Source organism: Ornithodoros turicata, chromosome 1, assembly GCF_037126465.1.
Source record: "Ornithodoros turicata isolate Travis chromosome 1, ASM3712646v1, whole genome shotgun sequence".
Classification (NCBI taxonomy): Eukaryota; Metazoa; Arthropoda; class Arachnida; order Ixodida; family Argasidae; genus Ornithodoros; species Ornithodoros turicata.
Window position 1 is genome coordinate 220570215 of NC_088201.1, and position 12411 is coordinate 220582625.

The window sequence follows — 12411 nt, forward strand, 5'->3', positions numbered from 1 at the left end:
ATTGCGGCCGAGAGGCTGCGGAGGAAAACTAGGTATAAATTTCAGTTCAAACGGTCGGGATCTAAGGGCGGAGTGTTTCGTGGCAGCCCCGCCCTACAGCTTGTGAAGTAAAGTAATCGAGGTCGATTAGTTTTGACGCGGATAGGGCCCCAGACCTGATTTATGTAAATCGCCTGGATGGGAGTGTTCAAACACAGCAGAGATACAGAGAGAGGACGAAACAGACGTGGATGCACAAATAGGTCAACAGATGGCGCGGATGGCACCGATATCAGGTTACGACCGTTATCTCCTTAAGCTGAACTTTACTGTTCTTCAAAACAGGTCGTATGGCAAATAGTAACATATGTTAAATGTGCCTCGGAGTATTTCCATATCCCATGACATCTGTCTGCCGGTCCGGGGCTGGGCTTTCGATCAACGACATGGCTCTGAAGAACTATGCCTTCCCTGCCTTCCACAGGGTTTGCGCGACCAACAAACCCAGATGCAGACGAGAGGTTTACATATTATCGGTGTAATACCTGCCGTCTACGACGCAGCGGATACCATCAATGACGAAATGAGATCGCAGCTGCTACGGTATGCTAGGTAAGTAAAATGTCATCTGTTACATTAACCAGTTCTATAGAGATCATAGTTAATGATGGGCTTCGAAGTGAGCGCACACGCCGTCGATTATCACACGCTTATCTGTCAAGCTTACTCGGAAGACAACAGCCCCAACACCCCTACAATCTTGCACGACGAACACGAGATAACCGTGTATCAAGCAGAGCTTGGGAGTCAGGCAGTTCACGATGTGATAGTGCAGCGATGGCTACCACCATGATGCACTTTAGGTCACTCATATGCGTACGGAATCCTTTGCGTAATCTTTGTCAATGCGACCTCGTAGAGATTGAGGTTGAGGCCTTGAGACACGGAGGCATATCCCATAATTGAGTTTGCCGCATGTGCGGCCCATTGCTAGGCAGGAATAGCAGAGACTATAAATTCCATGCTAAGGGATATCAATCCCGTACCCTACTTGCAAGTGTGGCCATCGTCAGCTCTGTAGAGGAAAGAACAATGTCGCGCTTAATCCCGACAGAAAAGAGGGGCTCAGACTTCACTGCACTGTGCGCTGTGTTTGTCGGCGTTTCACCGCCTGCATTACTGCAGCAGCCATATCCACTTTCTGTGATAGACATCCGAAAATGCCTTTGTGCCGAAAAATGCTGAATATAATGTGACTGTGAACGACGCTACAGTGGTCGGGTATGTCGATTAATTTTGCCAGGTTGATAGTGCGCCGAAACCCGACACACGCCGCAGCACATTTAACGTCCCTCGCAGAAGACAGCGTGTCTGAGAGACTTGTGCCCTTCCACCAAGTTCCCACCGTCCTAAGACTGCGTCGTAAGACTGCCAGGGCCATGTCCACATCAGAATTGGCTGCTCTCGGAGCTAGTGCAGATACTGTTTTTGTTTCTTTGGTTGTTTGTTTTTATGGGGAGATGCGCGACGATGGGTACACCGGTTCACTTTCGAGACCAAGAAAGCCACAACAGTCTCTGATCCTCTTGAGAAAGGTGCCGCGGAGGTTCGACTTGGTGTTGAGACTCCAGAGCCAGTCAACGAAAGCGGATATATTCCCAACCTTTTTGTCTCCGGGGATATCGGTGTTCCACATGAGGTGTAGGGCACCCGTATTTGCAGCTTTTCTGGCTTGTTTGGCCTTTCTGGCAGACCATTTGGAGGATCTCGGGGGGTGTCTTTGGGGGTCCCGGGGGAGCAAAAGGGCGTCGGCAGCTGCTTGGGGTTGGCTCCCCGAAGAGACCCGAATATCTCACTCGGTAGAGAACGATACTCTAAATCTCGAGGTCGTGGGCTCAGTCCCCCCGCATTGAGCGCCAATTGTGGAAATCTTTGTTCTCGCTCACACCGGGAAGCCCGTCCGGCCAATCGCAAGAGTAGACACTACACTAGCGAAACAACTGGGTTCATTATTACCTCACGTACGACTCACACGAATCTCTCCCAATAGCAGTCTGCCACACACTGCGACCCTGGCTTCCACCTTGTGTCCTTGTTTTCCTCCTTTTGTCATTTTACACTACCAACCTTATAGAACAGCACTCCATGGGTCTCTTAATCAGCTGGACTCACACTGTCTCTCTCTCTCACACACACACAATTACTTGTCCCTGTCTAAATCTAATCAACCAACGCTGTACCCCCAAAACTCTTTTTACCTTTTTGGACACCATATGACTTCGATCCTTGCTGTGAAGGGTCTGATTATTTCATTCCCCATATCACCACCAGCGATAGGATAGAGTATCGCCGCTGGCGATGAAACTCCCCGTTCATGACCTCAAAATAAAGTTGTTGTCCATGTTTTTTGTGTCCATGTCCACGACATGTTCCACCAGTTGGCGTCCATCGTTCCATCGTCGTCCCCACGAAACGAAACGCCTGAAATGTTGGAATTCGCACTATGATGAACGACAGCAGTGCTAGCGTATCAGTTTGTATCATATGTGCACGTTTCCCGCGCTTCAAAGTTTTTGTAATTTTCGGGTGTCTCAGTGTCAGGCTGCAACAGAGTAAGAAAATCGTATTAAATAATCTATATACGTCCTGTGACGACCCATCGTGAACAAACGCGCGGACCCTTTACGCTTTCTCTTCCAGGGAACTATCTCCAGATGCGCTACTCGTCCGAACATCTCAGAGAGAAGAAATCGTAGGTGTTCCAAGCTGTCGGCTTAACGCACCATCACTGTGGACACACCTAGCCAATGTCATCGGTCAGCCATCGTTCGTAAGGAAGAACCTCGATGCTGTAGTGTTACGCTCTAACTTGTCTTCTCTGCGCCATTGTAAAACAGTTTACATATATACCTGGACATCACTTTGCTAACGACTGCAAACCGTGCTAGTTACCGTATTTCTTTTCTTCCCGTAATCCTTTACTCTGCGACCAATTAAAATATCTAAATGTCGTGATGCGGCCTCCCTTTTCTATCAGTCTTTACGCGTTGCAGCAAATACTCTACAACAAGGTAACCATCCTTTCTTTTGCTCCGCGTGAGATATGCCGACTTCACGAGAGCATTGCATTAGGTCTGTTGCAAATTACTACGTGGGTGCAGGGTTGTACTTCACTGTGTTCGCTGCGTCGTACTTGCAAAAATACTGGTGTTGGTACTGTACTGGTTTCCTATCGACGTATGAAATTCTTGTAGCAGACCATGACAGCAGCCAGTGGGTCGTTAAATCCAAACAAACACGGCGGAAATTAGAAGAAATTATACTTTTAACGAAAAATTCGGCTTCCGTGCATTCGAATGGGTTATACCGAGACCATCATGGGGGAGTTAAAGGGATTGTTTCAAGTACAGTTACGAGAGCAATTTCTGCAGACACCGCAACGATATTTCAAGAAATATGCTTAACTGTGGTCCCTTGGTGTACCTACGCATAGCTCTGCTGATACCCTGCTGCTGCTACTACGTAATCTACTTCAGAAACCAAACTAAGCTTAATTCCGAGGATTTTTCTGCTTGTAAATGTCCACCAGTATGTAAGTGTCCAGTAAGAATTCATGGCAAGTGACCTTGTTTGGAGAGGGTGGATAAGCTTTGAGCAGCTACGCCGTCGGGAGGCGCATGGCGCAAGGTATTACACCGCATATCTCAAGATTCGAAACCAATTTGTCACAGTAGGCATTTGACACAGAAAAGCAAAGCCTTGCTAAAGCACTTTTCGTGCCCTGCGGTTCTTTCAAACTTGTTCGTTACCATGCAGGTCCAGTCGTTGGAGCTCATCAAGACCGTCCAGCTTCCCTCCGACCTGCCATTATTGCTTTCCTTCACCTGCGCCCGCTACATGATCACCTACAGGGGTATACCCAGGGGCTTGGCCAATGACAATATGGATCTAGTCAGCAATCAGGAATGCCAGAAATGCCAACTCAATACACTGAACCTTTGGTTTCACTGGGTAAGCAACACCTTGAGGCTGGTTCACAACAAACATAAAGGGGACTCGCGGAGCCCGCTAAACTGCACGTTGGCGAGGAGCTTGCAAAACTACCTTACCTTGTGTAGCGCTTCCGTGCAAAACTAGCGCAACTATTAATTGTTGACGACTAATGAACGAACGACGACGGGGGACAGTACGCAAGTCAGCTAGTCCACAGTCTTCAACGCTGTCCCTGTTCGTCGTCGAGTGTATCGCGTTGCTTCGAAAAGTAATTGATAAAAACAGCTGCGTCACCGCTACAAAATGAGTAGTGTGAAAAGCACAGCTAGCAAAGTTGGCGCTCAGGAGAGGGAGTCTGTTGTAATCTTAGTACTGATTGTGTCCTCTGAGGTTCAATCTGGGATTTCCGACACTTTATTGAGGGATGATGGAACTGTTCCCCCTGAAGTCGGCCTGAGACACCTAATGCTGCTTCCCGGGGTAACCGGGGAGTCACAAAGATGGGCACCCACGGTCTGTGCAATTCGCAGCTCTACTTTATTTCTTATCTCGCCGCATCGGGAAACTGGGAAACACAGCAGATTGGAGGATCCTTTTGATCACGGTTCGGAAACATAACCCAAGGTCCCGATTGCCTTAAGTAGCTGAATATCATGATGCTGATCATTGATTGGACTAAACTGCCTCATGCGTGTTTCTCCTGTTTGTGTGTTTCCCCGGGGAAGCTTTGCTGTTATCCGCGCCACACAGACGTGGACAAATGCTGAAGGGAGAATGATTGACGGAATGTATTTATTTATTTATTTGTATTTATTTAAAAAACACAAGGCATTGCAGCCAAAGGAAATACTGCGGTACAGGGTCAGTAGCGCATGCTAGTGGAGACTCCTGCGACACACAGTTAAAAAACATCAACGTTGAAGCGGTAACTGAAATACTAAACAATTTTCAAGTATTTTGATGAGGCAAGTATATGCTGTCTCAACTTCGCGGCGAAACAATGACTAGTTTTCACATCGAACGGTAAGGCATTCCACAGTCTCGTACCAAAGCACACAGTCAAACGGGTTCCATATGCATTCTTTGGCCTATACAAAATGTAATCTTGTAAAGCAACACTTCGATTGCTCCTGTTGCATTTTTTAAATATAGAGCTATTGTAGGGCACATTTGTCGTTACAATAGAAAAGACAAGCAAGGTACATCTTTCACGAATCAGATCGGGAAAAGGCAAAATATTCAATTCACTGAACAACCCAACGCATGAGGTTCGACTATTAGAGAATGTTATTAATCTGACAGCTCTCTTTTGTAGTTTAAATAGACGCTCAAGGTATGTTGTAAATGCATTGCCCCATGAGGTAACACAGTAAGTCAAGTGACACTGGACCAGAGCAAAGTACACTTGACGCAGCACATACAGGGGGAAGTACTGTCTAGCAAGGAATAAAGCGTGACAGGACTGCGATATATTTTTTGCGACTTTGTCAATATGTGGCCTCCAAGAAAAAGATGAGTCCAGCAACACTCCCAAATATTTAATTTCATGCACTTGTTCCACAGCTTGATTCTGAACGGTAATATTAATCTGAGTACTACTGATAGATGATGATCTAGAGAAGATTACAAACTTCGTCTTACTCGTGTTTAAAGATAAACGATTCGCTTCGAACCACTGAGCGATTTTGTTGGCCTCATAGGACATTGCAGGGCCTATATCAGAAGTGTTTGAGGAACTATACAAAAAGCATGTGTCGTCGGCATACATGTAGGTTGACAAAATATCGGACACCTGTGGAAGGTCATTGATATACAGAGAGAACAAGACAGGGCCCAAAACAGAGCCCTGGGGCACGCCAATGTCAATTGGCATAGGAACAGAATACTCGCCGTCAATACTCGTATACATAGTGCGTGAAGAAAGATAACTTTTCAAGAAACGCCATACACAACCACGAAAGCCGTAATAATAAAGCTTATAAAGAAGGATATAATGATCAACAGTGTCGAACGCTCTCCGCAGATCGACAAAAAGACCAACAGCCACATGTGAATCATTCAAGGCCTGATGTATCACATCACTAACAGCCAAGACTGCAGATGCAGTTGACAAACCAGCTCGAAATCCGTGCTGGGCATCACAAAGTATGTTATATTTCTTCAGATATCGGCTGATCTGTTTACACAACAGCTTTTCAAATAACGTATTAATAACACTAAGCACAGATATCGGTCTATAGTTTTCGACCTTTTCCTTATCGCCTGCCTTATATATTGGCACAACGCGAGCAACTTTAAGAGAGTTCGGGTAGACAGCGGCGATACAAGCATGGTTGAAAATATGGTGCAAAGGCACTGCTAGAACATTCGCACAGGTCTTGAGAACACGTACTGAGATGCCATCCCAACCGACAGCGACGTTGTTTTTCATCGTACGAATGGTTGTAACGACATCCAGTATAGTAAATGGCGCCATAAAAAAAGAATTGGACACAGTTGGCCCGTTAAAACTTGTTTCAGGCGAAGAAGAGTTTCTTACAACTTTGGAGGACAGCCTGTATGTTGTGCGCCCTGGACCGACTTCGGGGGAACATTCTTATGGAGACTCTGTAGGGAGCCCCTTGGAAAATTGAATAGGATACCACAAAAAAAAAAAAAAAAAAATGCCGCAAGATCTTGGTTACCACCATCCAAGCAGACGCTGTTTGCCTTCTCGGCTAATGTGGCTCGTCATTCATTGATTGCACTGCGCGTCCCACGTGGTATCGTTCATATCCCACGGTACTACGGAGGGATGCTTCTCTGGAGCATTCGCGCACGTGTAGAGTTGGCAGATGTGCCGCCATTCGGACCCAAATGGGATGACTGAAAATTAGGATCGTAGCGGCGAACGTGAAAGCCTGCAGCCACTGCATTCGACCCGATTTTAACTTGCACTAAAGGGTACACTGACGTGATCGTGTTGGCAAGCAAAAGCCCTGTGTCTGCACGATGCCTATGGCAACTTTTGGAGCTTGGCTGCACAGAAATGAATGAAAGCGCTTCGACTTGCAGAATGCTATTGTATGTTGTACGCGTATACCAGTGGACAAAAAGCAGGTAGATTTTTTGTTCTTTTTCTGCGAACCTAGCCTACCGATGTGAGCTGATTTATGCTGTTTACGAATCATGATATCTTGACGCATCCGGCGATCAGCCCCATCTCGTAGGGCAAGACGAGACGGTGCCACCCCATAGCAAGACGACTCACGAGATAAGACGACAACGGCGAAATAATAATCATAATATCAAATAAATAATATAATTATATCGCGATACAACTGAGATCATGAGCGATGGCACACCTGTTGGCCTGTAGATTAATACTTTCACGTGCGATAAAAGCTCAGCACACAAGACCCCGTAATGAACGCTCTCGTGGAAGACTGCCCCTGCACGCTCAACTTGTACCCTGCCACCAAGTAGCTGGCGTCCACGGCTAGGATCGAACCAGGGATCTGGCAACCAGAAGGCGAACACTCTACCGATTGTGCCACAGAGGCCGGTACTACCATGCACAGACCACATGGCAGCGTAACTCGAGCACATTCTCTGGAGCAAGAGCGCTTTGATTGTCTGGCCCCGTGTCCATCCGCAGTTGACGACATGTGCTCCATGGAGGTTAGCTTTTAGATGAAGGGGAGAGTTGCGCTGATTTCGCTCTTTGATCTGCTTTTCTTAAACAGTAAAAGCTTTGGGATTACGCACATTACATGTCACACGTGTCCTTCACATATTCCTTCTAGAGTGAAAACATCGCTTTCATTCTGCAGTGTTGTAGACGACGTAAGGCCATCACTTTAGTGCCCCTTTAACGGCTGACGCTGTATAAGTTGCTGGATGTTCATTATCCCCTGAAGGAGGAGATAAAGAAACAAAAATTCGGTAGGTGTCGCGAATTATCTTGGAGGCCTTCGGCGGAGGTCTGTATAAATGACTTCCCACCGCAAACATAAGTTCGAACCGATTGCCTTAGGAGCCCGTTTGGTAGTTTTTATCAACCAATCTACGCGGGAGAATTGCCTCTTGGGTATTATTTCGCCGGTCTTGACACTCCAACACTGATGTATTTCGCGCGGTGTATGATTACAAAAGCGTAAATTCCACCAGTGTGGCACTTGGAGCAATCATGCATTACCGAAAGCACCGCTTGCTGCTAGCGCATTCGTCCACCAACGAGGTAGGATATAAGCTTCAGCTCACTGCTAAGGTGTGGCGCATCAAACCATGAAAAAAATTCACAGCTCACGCATTCCATAAATTTCAAATACAAATTTTCAATGTCTTAATATATCAAGTACAGGACTTACAAAATAATCTTCTTTCAGGACTGCACGCGAAAATTTGGACTTGAGAAGCGCAGCATGACTAATTATGTTGCTAAAAAATTTCTGTCCCGAACTGAAATCTACATGTTCGACACCAACGTCACATACAGGATGAAGGTAATTCACATATTATTGATATATGTTGATGATGTCAAGACGTGTTGGACATAGATGTGTGTTATTATATGTGGCAGCAAGGCGTGCTGTGATGTATCAGTCTCAGCCGCATCAGTATCAGTACCAGTTTCGATTCTGCTCTTCTCCGTGGAAGACCCAGTGTAGGGCCATATCGGTGCAAACAAGCGTGTTGTACGTTTATCTGGAATAACCTGGGATGACGTGTCGGGACGCCTTTAGCGAATTCTTTGTGTAGCGTTTGTTCGAAGGACAGTCTTGATCTGATCGTAATTGTTTTGTTTCAGTGTGCTTTTAAACACAAACGGCAAAACGTTAAAGAGTACAGAAAGAAAAATAAGCCCAATTAAACTGCGGTCGTTTCCAAGGTGTTTTCAGAATTTTCAGAATCGTTTCAGAATTTTGTGATTTTTCTAGTAATTATGTTGTACTTTCTCACTTCATCGTACAAATATCGTCATGTGAGTTTAGCAGCGGTAAAAGGGCAGTGACAATTACATTTGACACTGGTTTTACCGGATTTCATAAACTTGGATGCAATTTTAACAAAAATACACAACAGAGATAGGTGCGCTCGTATATAGCTTAGACATGAGGGGTAAACTGTATTCAGAAGAACAATTAAATGTTTGCATAACTTTGCGCCAATTAAAGCAATGTATATTTAACCAGGATTTGTAGCTGAAACGGCGTATTACGTCCGCGTATTATGTATGTATTATTATGTATGAATGTAGTATTAAGACCGCGATTTTACGGCACTCGCGTAGTAGCCACCGAAATGCTTCCAGGTCCCGCCCAAAAAGAAGAGAAAAAAAATGTCGCGCTGATGTGCCCCTAGCCGACTGCTTTAACTTGAGATGAACACCTGTTTCTTGTATTCTTTTTCGCGCGAACACCTATCGCGCCAGGTGTTATCAATCTGTCCCCCGGCGACGTGACGGGGCAACCTCCCCATCTTCTCCGAAACTCCAGGTCCTTCGGGCAAATCGGGAAACTCCATGGCTTCGCAGCGCCCCTCTTGATCATTTTGTTCATCAGAACGTTGAACAACTTTCGCTCGTGGACGCGAAGCGGATGCGGATCGCGGTTAAATCGCACACCTCGCCCACTCCCTCTATCAAAATTTCTTGGTCTATGGCCAAACCCAGCCCACCAACGCACTCAGTTTTTGATTCCACACATCGCCACGAGCAATGAGGCAGAGTATTGCCAGCGGCCATTAAATACCCCATCATCGACTAAAGCTTGTCTTCGCGAATACAATTGTTGTTCTGAAATATGAGGCAGCAGCACCTGGTCAGTATTGTGGAAAGTAAGCGCTGTGAGGCTGAAACACGGGAACAAACTAGAAGCTTCAATGTGCTGCTCGTTGGCGAAATCGCCTGTCGGTAGTTGTGCAGCCTATATTACCTTGATTGCCCACGAACATCTTGTTCCGATATTCTATTTAAACGTGGACCATATCCTGCACGTGTCCTAGCAACACCTGAAGATTTGAGATGGTTTAAACCACGGCGGGCTGATGTGAGACAACCGTACCGCAGGCGATACCTTGGTAGCACGGGAGAGGGCGCTGCGTGTCCTTGGGACCACGCCACAAGACTGTGAACCTCTTCACTCTTCCATCTCGCGCCCTCTTCCCACTGAGTTGTAATCGACTGAGTGTCGTGTGCATAACATAAGATCCGTAGCTCTGCCCTCATGCTCTGCTCCATGCAGTTTGAGACGACACCTCGGTGTCGCCGTTCCTTCTTCGCCCTAAATCAGGCATTTTAGTAAGGACTTGCTTCATCAATTCGTCTGCATTGATGCTATTTCGTCCGCGCAAAGTCACTTCAGGGCAGGCCGCGATTTGTGTGTCGCTCGTAACAACAAATGTCTTTTTCGATGTTCCTTCAAATGACGCCAGGCCTGACACACACACTTCCCGAAACATGCGTTTTAGTACATGTACAGAGTACTATGAAAGCGATAGGATAGGGTGTCTGTTAGGTTCACACACACACACACACACACACACACACACACACACGGACACAAGCACACATTGTGCTGTACTCCAATTGATTTATTCTTTCTTGTGCCGTGTGTAGAGTAGTACAGAGCCCGGGTTTTTCTGGTACTTGAGCGAAATCACTGCACTGCTGTAGTCCGCGATACGAAGGCTGTTCTCTTTGTTGAAGATACCATTGGCCATACTGCACCAACAATAGTTATCGACGGCACCACAGTCATTCTTAAAGCGAGTTCACGGAGACGTTTTCTCTAGACATAGAGACAGACCTTGTCGGTGATCCCGACATCATCCCCAAGTATGCCACTGCGAGTGGACCAACACGTTAGGGGAGAGGGGGGGGGTTGAAATAAACTAATGTCAAATGCGACGTCGTTGTTGCGTCCGCACAGTTATGCGTGTTCTCTTAACCGCGGAATATTCGTTAAATATTCGTTCGTTATAGTCGAAAACTGTGTGTCGCTTCCGCATTGACTTGTCGTGCAGGGCAAACAAAAGGGCCAGTGATGTGATGTAAATTTCTTATATATAATTTTTTTGACCTTTGTAAAACCCCTCGTCACCCTCTGACTTTACGATGTTTTCCAGATATGCAACGCCCAAAAGCTATACAACTTTAGAGGTGGCTATGTCTTGTTCCTCGTCAACCATCTGGACTCGGGAAACACATGCAAGGACACCAACTTCACGCGGGGCTATGCGGACATACACTACATCAGGGCATATATGAACACTGCCTTTACCAATTGCTAGATGCAGCAAGCAGCTGCGTCCTGTTCGAAGATTATTCTTTATTTTCTCATACAATTCTAATTGGTATCTTGGCTGTATCGTGCGCATTGATGCATGTTCATTGTTTTACTTGGATAGTGGCATACCTATGGAAAACAAACTTTTCACTTTTTCTTAGCTTCTATTCTAGTAGAGTACTAATATCATAGGACCATCCGTCATGCAGATATAAATACCTTGCAATTAAATATATAAATATATAACATTGTGTCGATGAGGCAATGTCAAACTCTTGCGTACTTACTTACTTAAAATTACTTACTTACTTAAAAATGCGTATTTTATAGGGGGCGCTACGAGGGTGAGTAGTTATTATTCCTGCAGCTAGTTCAAATCCCAACGCGCACATCAAGTTATTTGCCAGCGACTGTCATATTCTCCGGAGTACAACGTGGCTGTGTCATCCGCACACCGGTCTGTGTTACTTAAGGCTAGTATAATATCCAACTTGCCCAGTTCACAACTCTACTACCGTGCACCTTTTCATTTCCCGTAAAATTCGCTAACATCAAAACTCGGGTGACTCTGGTTATTCACGACACTGTATAGACCATCACTCAACTTCAGCCACGTTCGGTGTGATTTTATCTGTTACATAGGTCATATGAATAATGCCCAAGGCGACACGAAATCTGCGTTAAATAGAACCGGCTCATGGCAACCGAAACAACAGTAGGGAACGTCTTTATTAACCAATCAAGATATTGATAGCCTTAAGTGAGGAATACGCGAAAGCCGACTCTCTGACCATTTGTGCACGAACCTCCGCCTGGAATTCAAGGAGTCTCTTACATTCGGGGAAATTGAAATTGTCCGGCGTCTTCGTATTCGGCAAGGCAAAGGACAGCGCTCCCAGACGAACAAGTACGAGTGTCAATGGAGATAATCCTACAACACTGTTATCCGAAAAGGTAGACGTTAAGGAGGAGTAAACAGCTTGACCCACAGCGCACCCTTCCAGAGGAGTTTTTTTAGCACATATAAAAGGAGTAAACATACTGTAGTAGACTTACTCATTCGATGGAGTTCTGTAGCCTGCATGATACCAATCGAGTGAAATACCGAACGAGAGAAGTGCAACACGTGAGTTTGGCTCTAGAGTCACTAAATAGGCTTCGCTTCAGGGTA

The 12411-nt window shown here is 45.8% G+C and overlaps 2 long non-coding RNA genes across 2 annotated transcripts; both read left to right on the forward strand.

Moving 5' to 3' along the window:
* The first annotated feature begins 337 nt into the window (after positions 1 to 337).
* LOC135376781 (uncharacterized) lies at positions 338 to 3960 on the forward strand. The gene is made up of 3 exons (XR_010417846.1): positions 338 to 591; positions 2680 to 2809; positions 3796 to 3960. It is a non-coding gene; the product is annotated as an uncharacterized LOC135376781 (long non-coding RNA).
* Positions 3961 to 8344: 4384 nt separating this feature from the next.
* LOC135376786 (uncharacterized) lies at positions 8345 to 11484 on the forward strand. The gene is made up of 2 exons (XR_010417847.1): positions 8345 to 8456; positions 11080 to 11484. It is a non-coding gene; the product is annotated as an uncharacterized LOC135376786 (long non-coding RNA).
* Positions 11485 to 12411: the final 927 nt, after the last annotated feature.